The sequence below is a fragment of the Mytilus galloprovincialis genome, chromosome 8 (assembly GCF_965363235.1).
Source record: "Mytilus galloprovincialis chromosome 8, xbMytGall1.hap1.1, whole genome shotgun sequence".
NCBI lineage: Eukaryota > Metazoa > Mollusca > Bivalvia > Mytilida > Mytilidae > Mytilus > Mytilus galloprovincialis.
Window position 1 is genome coordinate 83,587,975 of NC_134845.1, and position 14,868 is coordinate 83,602,842.

General features: G+C 31.8%; 1 long non-coding RNA gene across 2 annotated transcripts; it reads left to right on the forward strand.

Moving 5' to 3' along the window:
• Positions 1-4,439: 4,439 nt before the first annotated feature.
• LOC143043592 (uncharacterized) lies at positions 4,440-10,839 on the forward strand. Of its 2 annotated transcripts, none has more exons than XR_012968489.1 (4): positions 4,440-4,590; positions 6,214-6,326; positions 6,882-7,036; positions 10,603-10,839. It is a non-coding gene; the product is annotated as an uncharacterized LOC143043592 (long non-coding RNA). The 2 variants fall into 2 exon arrangements; XR_012968488.1 differs by lacking the exon at positions 4,440-4,590 and adding an exon at positions 5,758-5,906 and having other exon boundaries at positions 10,603-10,762.
• Positions 10,840-14,868: the final 4,029 nt, after the last annotated feature.

The window sequence follows — 14,868 nt, forward strand, 5'->3', positions numbered from 1 at the left end:
GGTCTGCTTACCCTTGTGGAGCACCTGAGATCACCCCTAGTTTTTGGTGGGATTCGTGTTGTTTATTCTTTAGTTTTCTATGTTGTGTCATGTGGACTATTGTTTGTCTGTTTGTCTTTTTCATTTTTAGCCATGGCATTATCAGTTTGTTTTAAATCTATGATTTTGACTGTCCCTTTTGTATCTTTCGTCTCTCTTTTATCGGAGTAATATTTTAAAACAATCTGATGAGTAACACGGTATCGACAACAAACTTTCCTGACAGTAACACATGCTGGTGGACGAAAAATTATTGCTATCATATTTATGATTGCATTGAAATGTAAACACAAGACCCTTTAAAAAGTCAGCTACGTTAAATGTAAAACATACTGAAACTTTGGAGCTGTTCCCCGTATTTATATTCCACAAGTAATCTGGGTAGTTTGGCGATAAAGGCATTCATCCAGAGGTACACATAGAGTTAACTCGAAGAATATAATGTCTGAGTAATGTATTTAAATGTCGTAGTCTCACTAAGAAACGTGTACTTAAACTTTTAGTATATTTAGATCATCATGTTCTGATAAAACAATGCATCTTGGTTCATACTGATCCAAGATGAATTTACTTTCAACCGTAAGAGATGTGTCTTAATAAAAACCAGATAGATTGACAAACATTGATACATTTCAAATGCATGGCTTTTGTTTCGACACTTTTTAATTGTCCTTTTTTTTTGTCTATTCTTATTTCTGAAAACGTGTTGAATCCAGTTAATAAATCAAGCATTGATACCAAGACTAAATTAAGTACTATGGATTCATTATTATTCGTTGGATACAAATTTTCGTGGATTTCGTGGGCACAGTCAAACCACGAAACTAAATATTCAATAAATGATAATTTTTCTATAGGTATGTATCCAGACTTCAGCAAAACCACGTAATTAAATATCCGCGAATATGCAAGTTTTTCTTAATCCACGAAAATTGGTACCCACGAAAATAAATGAATCGACAGTATACGCCAGACGTTTTTTACGACTACACAAGACTCACCAGTAACACTCGAATCCAAAAAAGGTAGAAAGGCCAAATAAAGTACGAAGTTGAAGAGCACTGAGGACCGAAATTCCTAAAAGTTTTGCCAAATACAGCTAACGTAACATATGCCTGAGGCAGAAAAGTGTGAGCACCAGACCTCAGCTGTTCAACTACTGTTGCAGACAGAATGTCGTAACACGTAAAATCGGTCTCGCATCTTTTGGTTGAAGAAACGCTTCTAATTGAATTTCTTGAAAATAACTCTAAATGCATTTTAATTTGGTATTTAAGTTTGACATTAATAAAGGTTAGGTTTGCATGATAACTTTTTTTCTGTGATGTTAAACCAATATGAGACTTATTTTGTTCAGGGAGGAGTACCCAATTATGTAATGAAAAAACACATCGCCCATCCCGTTTTTTTTAATGTGGTTTATCTCAACATTGCGATTTTTGAAGGTTTTTTTTAGAAGAATTGTATTTTATTTTTTCAGAAATAATGATGTATGCAAGTGCCTATTAAAATAAAACTGAATAAAACATATATATATATATATATATATATATATATATATATATATATATATATATATATATATCCATTCATTGATAATAAATGTTGATTTTAAAGATCATAAAAAAGTCCCTAAAAGAAGATTTTTAAATTTTTGTGTGAAAATAACCCACACAAAGCCAAATATATCTCTATTCCGGATTTAACTTTACCATTATAATGAGATAAAAATCTGGTTTTTTACTGATATAGGCGTTATGTATTCACCATGTAATGTCTGTTAAATACAAATAAAGCTTAAGGCAACAGTAGTATACCTCTATTCGAAATCCATGAATCGATTGAGGAAAAAAAAACAATTCCGGGTTACAAACTAAAAGTGAGGGAAACACACCAAATATAAGACGAGAACTACGACAAAAGACTAAAATGTAACACACACAGACACGAACTTTGATATAAAATGGCCATTTTCCGGACTATTCGGAAGAGCAATTTTTTTTTACAGATAATACTGATAAACAAACAGTGTTAATCAAACTGCCTATATGGAATACATAAATTCACCCCGAATTTATTATTAAAGTATTTCTTAGTAAATACGTCATCTTTCAATGTTAAAGAATAAGGTTCTGTATTTGTAATTGTTATATGTGAATTATGAGAATGAAAACATACATAAAGAATATCATATGGCGTTTTTAATATCGCATCCGTATCAATCCGATACACCCATATAATCCCAAGAGCTCTGAGGGTTGATACGGTGTGTGATATTGAAAAAAGCTATACCATATACACTTTATTATATACATATACTTCAAGTATATGCTTTTTTATGTGACATAACGTCATACAAATAAGGTTTGAAATGACGTCATACAGATAAGGTTTTGATAAAGCCTTTGAAACAGTAACTACAATCAATGACGTAAAGTCATACAGATTAAAGGTGTGATAAAGCTTTTGCAACCGTGCTGATATCGATATCATCACGGGTGGCTGATACAGCACGTTTGTCATTGATCGTACTACACATACAATTTATCTGTATTCACTGCTAAATTTCAATATATGTTGTTATTTTCACAGTGGTTATTTTGTTTGTAATAAATAAATAGCCATTGGTTTATTTATAGAAGTTAATGATCGGAAATTTCCCTTATCAGTTTAATTCTAAACACAAATAACCGTTTATTTAAATGCCTGTATAATAAATCTACCAAAAAATCCCCACAAAAACAAACAAGGTAAATAAGTACATCCGCCTATAAAAATATCGCATACATATTTTGAATAGATAAAATTGTGTTAATATCTAAAAATCATTATAATTACAATTTTGAAATTATAACAGGATTTGTGATATTCTTTTATTATATTTGAATAGTCGAATACATGTTGCAGGTACAACAAATGTGTAAACCATGGATACACCTGGAAAACATATGTGCGCCTAAATATGACGGGATGGAAATTCACCAAGTGGCTAGTGTTATAAAACGAATAAAATGTTCACTAAAAATAATATTTTTCCAGGTTTTTAGTGTGAGTTGCGAAAATGAATTGTTTGACGAATTGATAGATATAATTGTTAGCCTGGAAATACCTTCTTGTTTAAGGTTGATAAACCAACTGTATGATTCCTGAAGGAAACCAGAAACTATAATAGTTATGTACTCATTAAACACAGTTATATTAAATACGTTTCTATCTACGAGTAAAATGATACAGCTCACTCCTTGTCTGTGTTATATTATCATAATTATGTTTGTATGAACTCTTCCTTCACAAAAAAGGTCTCATTATTTTTTGAAACACACAAAATGGAATTTATTTATTTTCTGGTCAAATGTAGGTGGACTAATGTAAAATTCCGGGTAAGGAAACATCTAATAGGTGTATTTCCAAACCTTTTAAGCAACATTTTATCTTTTAGAAATTTTGGTCCTCAATGCTCTTCAATTTCATACTTTATTTGGCTTTTTTTTTTTCGAGCGTCACTGATGAGTCTTTTGTAAACGAAACGCGCATCTGGCGTATTTACTAAATTTAGTCCTGGTATCTATGATGAGTCAATTTACAACCACTTGGTCGATGCCACTGCCGGTGGAGATTTATTTCCCGGAGGGTATCACAAACCCAGTAGTCAGCACTTTTTGTGGTGACATGAATTGTCATTGATATGGTTATATTTATAAATATACTGTTTACAAATTTTTGATTTTTTTTTAAATACTAAGGCTTTTCTACCTAAGGCATAGATTACCTTAGCTGTATTTGGCAAAACTTTAAGGAATTTTGGTCCTCAATGCTCTTCAAATTCGCACTTTTTTGGCATTTTATTTTTTTGGATTCGAGCGTCACTGATGAGTCTTTTGTAGACAAAACGCGCGTCTGGCGTATATACTAAATTTAGTCCGGGTATCTATGATGAGTTTATTTAATTTGATTAATTTTAAATAGTAAATGCGATCGATAAAAGAATTTTGTTTTTCTTTTTTATGTGTGTGTTACATTTCGTATGTTGTACATTTTTATGATAGATAAATTAGGGGAGAATGTTCAGTAATGCTCATTTTGTTCTGTCTACGACGAATTTCGACAAACTTAACCATTTATGAAACTTATTTTGCAATGTGCAAATTACCTGATCGTTGCGAAAACAAAAGTCAATAAAGGGTATTCCTGTTAAGTATTTAAACAGTACACATATTGGTGGTTTTTGTTTAGATAATAGTGTATTACACATATCCGTCATGCAATTCACATGATAATGACGTCATACTAACAATTCTATTAATATGTAAATTCTCTATTATTTATGGTATTTCCCCAACAACAAAAATGTAAATACATATACAAATGTATAAATATAAGAATGATTATCAAATGAATAGTTGTAAAAAGTGTTTGACGATGAACATCCTTTTATATATACAGAAAATTATTGATTTCACATAAATAAGGTTTCTGTGACAGATTATTACATGATCCTGAGTTTATTTATATTTGTGTGTATGGGCAGTTTGGGAATTTCCTCTCATAAAGGTAATTTTTATTCTAAATCAGTCGTATTTAACATAACATAATGACTAAATGCTAGAATATGTTTATAATGTATATTATGAAAGTCTGTTGGGCTATACAGACATTTGAAAATGATCTTGAGTTCATAGATTTAAGCTTTGCAGAGGTTAAAGAATGTATTGATAAAGGTCATAGGGCCGCGGATGCTTTTTTCAATTTTTGATTTATCTACAACATAATCTGACTTATATACACCTAAGATAATGTCTATCGAAAAAGAGGTTTTCAGTATTTGTGAAATAAGTTCAGGATAGTACTTGCGTAGAAAAAAATTTGCAAGATAGATTCTCAATATTAATAGAGTTCATGCACTTCGCATTGATTTTATATTAGCCAGACTTTACGAATCAGGTTCGTCAGAATTACTTCTGTTTCGCTTCATAATTTTCCGTTGTTTTGGTATCCATGTGTAGAAATCACTGGGTTTGGTTGGACTTATGAATGGACTTTTATTAGATAAACTGTCTGCTTCAAGATTTTGGGTGTTAAATTTCTGTTGTACGTTTCTTTGTTATCCGTTTGTTTTGGTTCATTGTCATCGCTTGGTTCGTATAATCCCTTCTATGAACAGTGTATCTCTTACCAATACAGCTTTCTTTTGGTCATTCTTCGCCTGCTTTAACACAGGATATAGATTTTTTCAGCTTCTTTTCAATTTTTACTGGAAATTGTGTTCTGGCAGAAATATGTGTTCCCCTTAATTTGTGACAGTTAATCTAACTGTCTATCTTTCAAAGATACAAATTTAGTCATTATTCTTTGTTTATTTTGTATTTGCTTTCCAAAACGATGTACAAAAACGAAATTTATATTTTTACCGATATCAAGATTTTTGTGAATACAATACCTTATAGTGTTTTTTGTATCCTCATTTGGCTCCCGTCCCCCCCCCCCCCCCCCCACTCCCCAGATATTATGATATTGTTAGATTTACAATGCATTAGTGTATGACAATTTATATGATTTTGTTATTAATCTCGTTGCAGTTTTCTGGGAAATTAATGAGTTATCAATCACTTTAGGAAGAAATGTCACTCTGTTTTGTAACACAACATCTATTTGTGGGGAGAAGGTTACGTGGATGAGGGAATCAGACGTAATTGTTCATCATGGTCTAGTGTTTTACAAATCTAAGTTTGCAGAAGTTTCTGTAATCGGAGGTTCTTTTTTGACAATCATGAATATTAATGAAAGTGATTTTGGTGCGTCATATACTTGCATAGCAGACATATTTTCATTTGATTCGATACTAGACCCCGATGTATTGAATGTTTCAGGTAAATAATCAATAGTAGTAGAGGCCCTAAACGAAACAAAAAAGTTAACCCTTTCAAAATTATATTATTGCGATTTTCAAAAAGCTTAAATGCTGAAAGATGTCTTATTCTGTCAACAACTTGTAAACGGTGATTTCCCTGCTTAAAAATTTTCCTTTCATTTTCTCCTAGTAGAGTAACTGCTTAATATTCATTACGTTATGTTATTTGGCACAATGCTGTTTCAGACAATAATCGATATGGTATCTAACGAATGCTTATGTTAATGTGTTTCACGTTATGATTAACTTATCTGTTCTATTTATAGTTGTACCAAGCGACAATGATGTATTCACTTCATGGAATTTATCATCAAGAAGACTTCTTATAATTTACTTTGCGCGGATCTTTCCAATACCACATTGCCAAATATTTCATAATGTAAGTCACAAAATCAACTTAGGAAAATAGAAGATTATTCATTATTGGAGATGCATACATTTACATGTAACCAATAAAAAGAAAATTGAATTGAATTCTTACAATAAAATGAGATATACCAAAAACACAATTTGAACGTTGTTTGTAGCGTTTTTATTATTCATTCCATAAATCGTGTAAATAGACCAAATTCAGTCTTCTTAAATAGGTATTAGTTTTCATTATAATAAGCTCTTAACCTTTTATTGTAACGCTTGTAGGAAATTAAAATTTTAACAACAACAACTATAAGTGAAGGAGATGGCTACTTCTACAATGTAAGCATATCATTTGTTAGCCCTTATCAATTGAAGTTATGTGATGGACACTTAGACGTACAATGCAGTTTGAACAATCAGAGGATTTCAGTTGGAAATAAAAGTGCTCTACCAGCCTGTTACGGTTCGTTTAATAAAATACAATTATTATATATTTACTGTTTTGCGTAGTAGTATGACAATTTAAAATTAAATTTATTCCACATTGATCTTAGTTTGATATGTTTATACATTTTAGATTTGAAGGAAAAGAGAAGTTATAGAATCCTCCTGGTTATTCTCGGGATCATAGCATTGGTGTTATTGCATTGTATTATAGGTAGAATTATTATAGCCTGTGATGCACAAAAAATAACACATATTGCAACTATATCAACAATGAATCCAAAGCAGGTAATGAAAGTAGCAATAATTAAGAATATAACCATGATAACAGTATTATACATTTTTCACAATAGTCCAAATAATTATGAGTTCTTGAAAGGCTACTATATTCTTAATTCTTTGACCCATTACATTGACGTCATAATGCTGAAACCACCATTTTCGGTTGGACTTTGAGAGCATATTTTGCTCTCAATTCTGAGAACCAATTTAGCCATAGAATTTTCATGAAGACTTAACATTTTTGCATATATAAAAATTCCTATCTTTCATGTGTTTGTTTGTGCAAAATATTTCCATTTAATCCCTTCAGTACTAATAAAATAAGTAACAATTACATCCAAGGCGGGAACATGTCGACTGCTGATTTTAAAACGTTTATCTGATTTATTTTTAGGGGATTATAAAATAAGTTATGCACCAAACTCGGTAAAATTAGACAGACCTGAATATCCGGAACCTTTGTTTTACATAATCCTGAAATTCAGATCCATTTTACCGAGTTTGGTTCAAACATGTATTTTATACTCCTAAAATGAAGCATATTGAGGAGAAATCAGCAAAACGTTTTATTAAAGCAGCTAATTCCCTCTCAAAGTCTAACGGCAAATATGATTTTGGCGTTATTACGTAAGACATCAAAGAAAAAATAATATTAGCCTTTAAAGACGTCATTATTATTTGGACTAATACATGAGATCAAAACGAAACGGATCTAAGAGACCAAAGCCAAGATTACATAAATCGTTAAAATTAAAACTCATTAATCATGTCAATGACAATAAATAAAATTATTAAGACACTGATGATAAATTCATGATAAATAAATGAAAAGCACACGACCTCATCAGAGACCGTTCAAAACTTACTTTGTTACGCGAGATTTCAGAATGTACAGTAACTGACCTTTGTTGATACTTGTGTAGAAAATAACTATGTCAATAGAACATGCTTTGATATTATACATGCGCTTGAATATTTTCATGATAATATTTTTGTTCGCTTTGGGGATTCTGTGTGTCGTAAAGTTATTTGAATTCTAATAGGGATTTTCTGTGCACCACTTATTGCAGACCTGTATTTGTATTGTTATGAGATACATATTATGAATAAATTCAGCAAAGACCCATCGAAACAACATTTGATACAACAATTTAACAACGCTTTTAGATATTTGGATGATATATTGTCTCTCAATTATGACGACTCCAGTATGTATACTAAAGAAATTTATCATGTTAAACTTCCTTTAGATAAAGCTAAAACTAACAGTGACCACTGCCCTTTCCTCGACCTTGATATCTATATCAATAACGGGAAGCCTAAAACAGAAATTTATGATAAAAGAGATGATTTTGCATTTCCTATTGTTTAGTATCAATTTTTAGATGGTGATGCTCCCTTGTTACAATTTTATGGTGTTTATATATCTCGACTTGTATGATTCGCTCTTATATGTATCAACATATCAGATTTTTATGATAATATTATTTACAAAGCACAAACATGTCAGTATTCCCCTCTAAATATAATAAAACCTTTGAACAGACTTAAACACAGACATAGAAACAATAATATTGTCAGGTCATTTAAGATTGCATACTTTGGATTTGATATTGATTCACTTATAAGATCTTTGCGTCGGAATTAAACACAGTTATTCTAAAACTAATTGTTGGCATGACACGGGTTATGTTCTTCTCATATATTTAATGATGGTATAATACTAACCCCTAACAAGAGGGCTTCTACTTTATATTCATGTGATCTTTCAATCAGTTTAAGTGTTGTCTGGAGCTGGCATGTCAGTTACTACTAGTAGTCTGTTGTTATTTATGTATCATTGTCATTTTCTTTATTTTCTATTGTTTCATATTCTGTCATCGGACTCGGACGTATCTTAAACTGAGTTTTACTGTGCGTATTGTTGCGCGTTTGTTTTTCTACATTGGCTAAAAGTATAGTAGGAGGGTTGAGATCTCACAAAAATACATCTAACCCCGCCGCAAGTTTGCGCCTGTCCGAAGTCAGGAGCCTCTGACCTTTGTTAGTCTTGTATGATTTTTAATTTAAGTAATGTATATAATTTGGAGTTTAGTATGACGTCCATTATTACTGAACTAGTATACATATTTGATAAGGGAGCAGCTGGAGGACACCTTCGGGTGCGGGAGTTTCTGCCTACTTTGAAGACACATTGTTGGCCTTCGGCTGTTGTCTGCACTATGGTCGGGTTGTTGTTTCTTTGACACATTCCCAATTTCCATTCTTAATTTTATTGATTGTTGTTGGTGCATGTTGTTTGTTTAATAATTTCCTAGAGTGAAAAATGGAAATTGAATGGTACGCAATTATGAAGTGTCAAGTCAAGAAAGGTTAGCTGACCATTGTATCTAGTTTATAATAATCTCATACCACACTTCATGCCTTCCAAATGTTTGAGGAAAAATTCAATATTTTTCAAATATTTCTATGGAGTACGATTATTGTCAACGATGCAATTAATCAGTTGATCACCAGGTTTCTATTTTCAATTGGTTTATTTTGATCCTTTGTGTAAGAAGGTAGACCTTTGTTAAGAGCAATATCTCTTAAAATCATCGGTACGCTTATGTCCTCCATTTTTATTTACGAATTCTTAGCTGCTTGCACTATATTGATGATTTCAAATCTGTTTCATGTAAATGCTTAAAACAAATTGATAACAATTGACTTTGATAAACGCAGAACTGGTGTTAAGAGAATTTGAATTTACACACGGTTGTCGATTACTTTTTTTCTTCATGCATATGTTGTCGTGTAAACTAGTAATATAGACTTTGTACTAGGACTTTTTCTACATATCTGTAATCTACTGTTTTGATATATGTGAAATATATCGTTAAATTGATCTAGATTGTTGAGTGGTCTATGGAGTTGAACACAGTGCCGGGAGTGTTAGCACGATGTTTCAGATTGCGGGGGTCGAATCCCGCTGTGGGAAGACCTAAAGTGTACAAACGCAAATTTATGAATCAAAAATTGTTTGACTTAATCTGAGAAATAGTAAACATGCATATACAAAATAAATAAATATATTGGATGGACGTATCCATATGAGCAGCCTGATATAAAGTGACGTCTTTATATGCTGATTTACCAAAACATTTGGAAAGTGATTCAAATAAAACTCGAAATTAGCATGCAAAATGTTAAGAATTGGCATGCTTTTAAAATGTTCTAGGTTATGAATATCTGAAATTAACAATAGACGGGACTGAGTATCTGAACAATTGTAATTAAAACACAACCGGTTGATGTTGCTTACACACTGCATGATCCATTTTGAACTAAACCCATTTTGTAACAACGTTTTTAACTGTATTATTTAAGCATTTTGCAGCGAGTTCAACCTCTCTGTATTTTGCGGAGGATTAAGGGCCCCTGACACGATGCATAGGGTGTTGTATAAATATCACCGAGGCATGGGTTTGATATCTCGCTGGCAAAAACACGGATTCGGTTTTTAATATAAGCGCACCAAACATTGAATTTCATAAACACATGTTTATAATCCGTTTTGTATTTTATAATAGGAAATATTACCATTACAAGTGCAAAATAGGATCGAGACAGAAAAGTTTCTAGAATAATGAAAGTTGTTTCCACCTGCCAACTTTTCATTTTATAATCGTTAACAGGATTGCGGTATGCTGGATACGGGGAGTTTAATTGAGTAGCACAACTATGGATTAAGCAGTGCGCACCCCTAGCTTTGATATTCTATGACTTTACAAGAAATTACATTATGAAATAGTACCTAACTTGTGTGGCACCATACTTCAATTATTGCACGATCTAAAAGTGTGCGTCAGATCATTTAATTGAAAATTGGGATGCCTAGATAATTCTATGATAAAGACAAGAATGTTATTGAATATGAAGCCAGCACTAACAAGTGTTTCGGAGGACAAAAAAATAAACAATCAAAAGCTGTGCTATAAGGTCGAGAACAGTACTTTTTCAGGAAAAACAACTGCATGATAACTCGTAATATTGAAATCTTCTGTTGAATATGCCTTTATGAATGATTTATAAAAGGTCACTTAACTGTAGTTATAGATTGGTTATAATTGGTCAACAATTACATAAAGTAGCATTATATAATAAATATCATGTAACAAGTGCATTATAACCATCCTAGTTTATATATTGTAATATCAATACTTTTTTTTTAGAAACAATCACGTTGTTTCCTAGGAAAACAGTAGATTTACATTTTATATGTTTATGGTACTAGTTTATGCCCCTCTCATATATGAAACACTTTATATTACTTTATTTATTGTTACAAATAAACCATCAATTAAACGCTACATATTCTTTTAAATGTTGTCTTTAAGTTAGATTCTTAATTTATAACAATGATTGGTCATTGGGGGCCTTTTTTGTTTGCGATGCCTTTTTGGGTGTTTTCATTGTTGAAGGCATAAAGGTGACCTATAGGTATAAACTTCCATGCCATTTGTTTTCTAGTTGAAATTTGTTGCATTGGCAACCATATCACATTTTTTTCTTACATATCAAGATATCATGTACATAATGTATATCTTTAACATATTTAATGCGTGCTACTGGAAGGAGAAGAGAAAACTTTCGGATCCACCAACTTCACACTGTCTTAACGAAAAAGACGAGAAAAGATACAGGAAAGAAACAGATTAATTTAAAACAAAGCATCGTCCTTTTTATCCAGTAATATTGTCAAATAGATGTTGCTAACTTCAACTACCAATTATGTATTTTCAAGGTAGCTAAATCTATGAGCAACATATACTTAGAGCTGCAAAATTTTCTTATTTTTAAGGCAGCTTAATCTAAGTGCAACATAGACATTGAGCTGCAAAATTTATGTAAAGTAGCATACTATATGATTTGAATGATTTTGATTTATTATAGTGCAACCTGTATATATACAATAGATACATATCAATACGATATTACACTACAGCCAGCCAGATAGACCAGATAGGCTTACGCTGCATTGACAAATTAAAGTTCAAAATTCTGAAAAATAGATAACACATAGTTTTGAACGAATGTCTAAATTATTAAAAATTCAACAGTTCAAGTAAAATAGTTGAACAATTTCTCTTCTGATACGATCACAGTCCAAGATAAAGTTCGCTTTACTTTTGTTGTTGTTAGATGACAGTTCATTTAAGGCAGCATTTGGAGGAAGTTCATTTATGCGTAGAGGATAAGCAACATCTGGTTATATTGCAGTAAATAGTTTATTTCTCAAAACAGAGTAACAATCACAGTATAAGATGAAGTGTTGCTTATCTTCTATAGATCCAGAATTGCACATTTAACATACTTGTTGTTCGATTTGAATGTTTCTATAGCGTCCTCGTTCGACTTCTAGTGGGAAAGTACCACAGCGAATTCTAGCGATTGTAGATCTTGTGTCCTTGTTAAATGCTTTTGTACGTATGGCTCGGCATAAAATTCGGTTTTTAAATGTTTATATGTCCTAAACTTTGGCATATTGTTTATTTCGTTAAACCACTTGTCTTTGAAGTCTGCTACCTGTTTACTTTTTACAGAGTCTAGTATGAATCTTGTTGAGATAGAGGAGTTGTTTTCAGTTAGGTGTGAAAGATTACATCTGTCCAGAAGCGTTTTTGCGCTGTTAAACCACGTGTTTTATTTGAAAGTTTTAAATGTACATGTACACTACTTCACTTGGAAACTAAGCATATATCCTACGATACTTACTAGTATCAAACACTAGATCTTTATTGAATGCATCATAGTAAGAAAATATGTAAGACGATTTTTAGTCTGCTGGAGAAACCAACAGCCTAGTTCCTAAATTTCGTAAATATAGGTTACTATGTTAAAGATCCTGTATAGTTTGTATTAGTTTTTACGATCACATTTGGATACTACAAATATATACATTCTTTCAAAGTTAATTGAGACTATGAGGACTTGGATACAAATCAACGTACATATAGCAGTCTTAACACGTATATATCAGATACTTATGTATTTCGAAAGTAAAAAAAGAATAGTATTAGTTTGTCCTGGAAAGTTTTATTTCATTCTTTTAAAAAAAGAAATATTTTTGTAACAGTACAGACTATTCAAAGGGAAATAAATCAATCACAATCTGTTCGTTTGCAGAATGATGATTACGCTAAACAATATTTTTGTTGAAGTTTTGATACATACTCTAAATCGGAAATCGCTGTTCATTAACAAAAAAATAAACTGTACGAGGCAATTGTTTTGTTACGAATTAATTTGTAGGCCCTTACAGAATGTCATCTTCAAAATAAAAAAGGAATAAAAAAATGACCTTTTGTTCTCTTTTTTCCTGAAGCCTACGGAACACAGTTTCATTGTATATCTTTTTTTAATGGGCACCAACTGCACCTATAACGCTCGACTACTGGGTAGATTGTAATATAGATTGTCACTTGTACATTAATAGTACTTGAACAGGTGTTTTTAAAACATTGCAGTCATTCAAAACACTTATTTCAATAGAGATTCCACAAATGTGTGCTTCGCTTCGTAATAAAAAATAAAGGTATTTGTTACATTTAAAGCATTATTAAAATTATTCGTTTAGAGCTTTGATTTTTTCTGGAGTTTGAAATAAGTGATAAGATAGGACTTTTATTTCAGAAATACTTTTGAAGGCAATATTAGTTAAATTTACCGCTAGCACTGTTGAATAGTCAAAAATAATTCGGGGCATTACTTTCTAAAACGGAGGAAAGTTCTTTACTACAAAAGGAAAACAACTGAACAGCAGAAACACCAAACTGCTAAATGAGATTAACATTCTTTGTAATTTTACATATGCGAAATATTACAACCGGTATATGTCAAAAGGTTCATATATAGAAATGGAAAGCACTTTGAAGACTAAGTAAAATGTCTATGAAATATCTTTTGTAGATAATTCTTTTCAGGCAGATATTTTATTTCATCAGTCATTATTTCCCCCGTTACTAAATAACGAAAACGAAATCAATTATAGGTCACTGTACAGCCTTCAACAATAATAAGCGAATCTCATATCACATAGTAGCCTATAAAAAGCCGTTTCATGATGCATGCAGGATAATTAAAAAGAACCCCCCCCCCCCAAAAAAAAAACAAAAAAAAAAAAACGGTCTGATTATGTACAAACTGATATACAAGTAAAAGATAATGTAAATCAACAACTTATGCAGCCACTTAAACACTACTGCCTTAAAACAGGCATATAAAAATACAAACATGCCAGTACTAATCATGTTTGCGGACACCTTCCCTAAATTAGGACAGGCGCCCGACGGCGCAATAAACTAAAACATAGTTGAAAAATGAAACACACAAGCTGCCGACACGACACGTAGATTGATCAATTGATTGTTGATTGCTTAACGTTCAGTAGCAACATTTTTTTAGATTTTCAGAACAAGAAAAATATAACAATAAATATAATACGTAAGTCTTGTAATAGAGGCCACCCGGGATGATGGTCGGGGAAAGTTGGACTGCCAATCGAAAATAAGGTATATTGGAAAGGGATAGACCCACCCCAAGACTTTTTGCACGGGTTCTTAACGTGCAAAGAGCGTGGTATTCTCTGTACAAAAAGCATCGAATCTAACATCCCTATTCTAAAAAGGAATGGCTGCATTCTTGATTCAACAGGCACTGCCAAACGGATACCTCTCTTTGGAAAAAGTGAAATAAAACAAATACTGACCTCTCAGGGAAATTTAGAATGGAAAATATCTAATCAAAAGGCAAACTCAAATGTTAAGATACAGCAACCGAATAGACAACAACTGTTA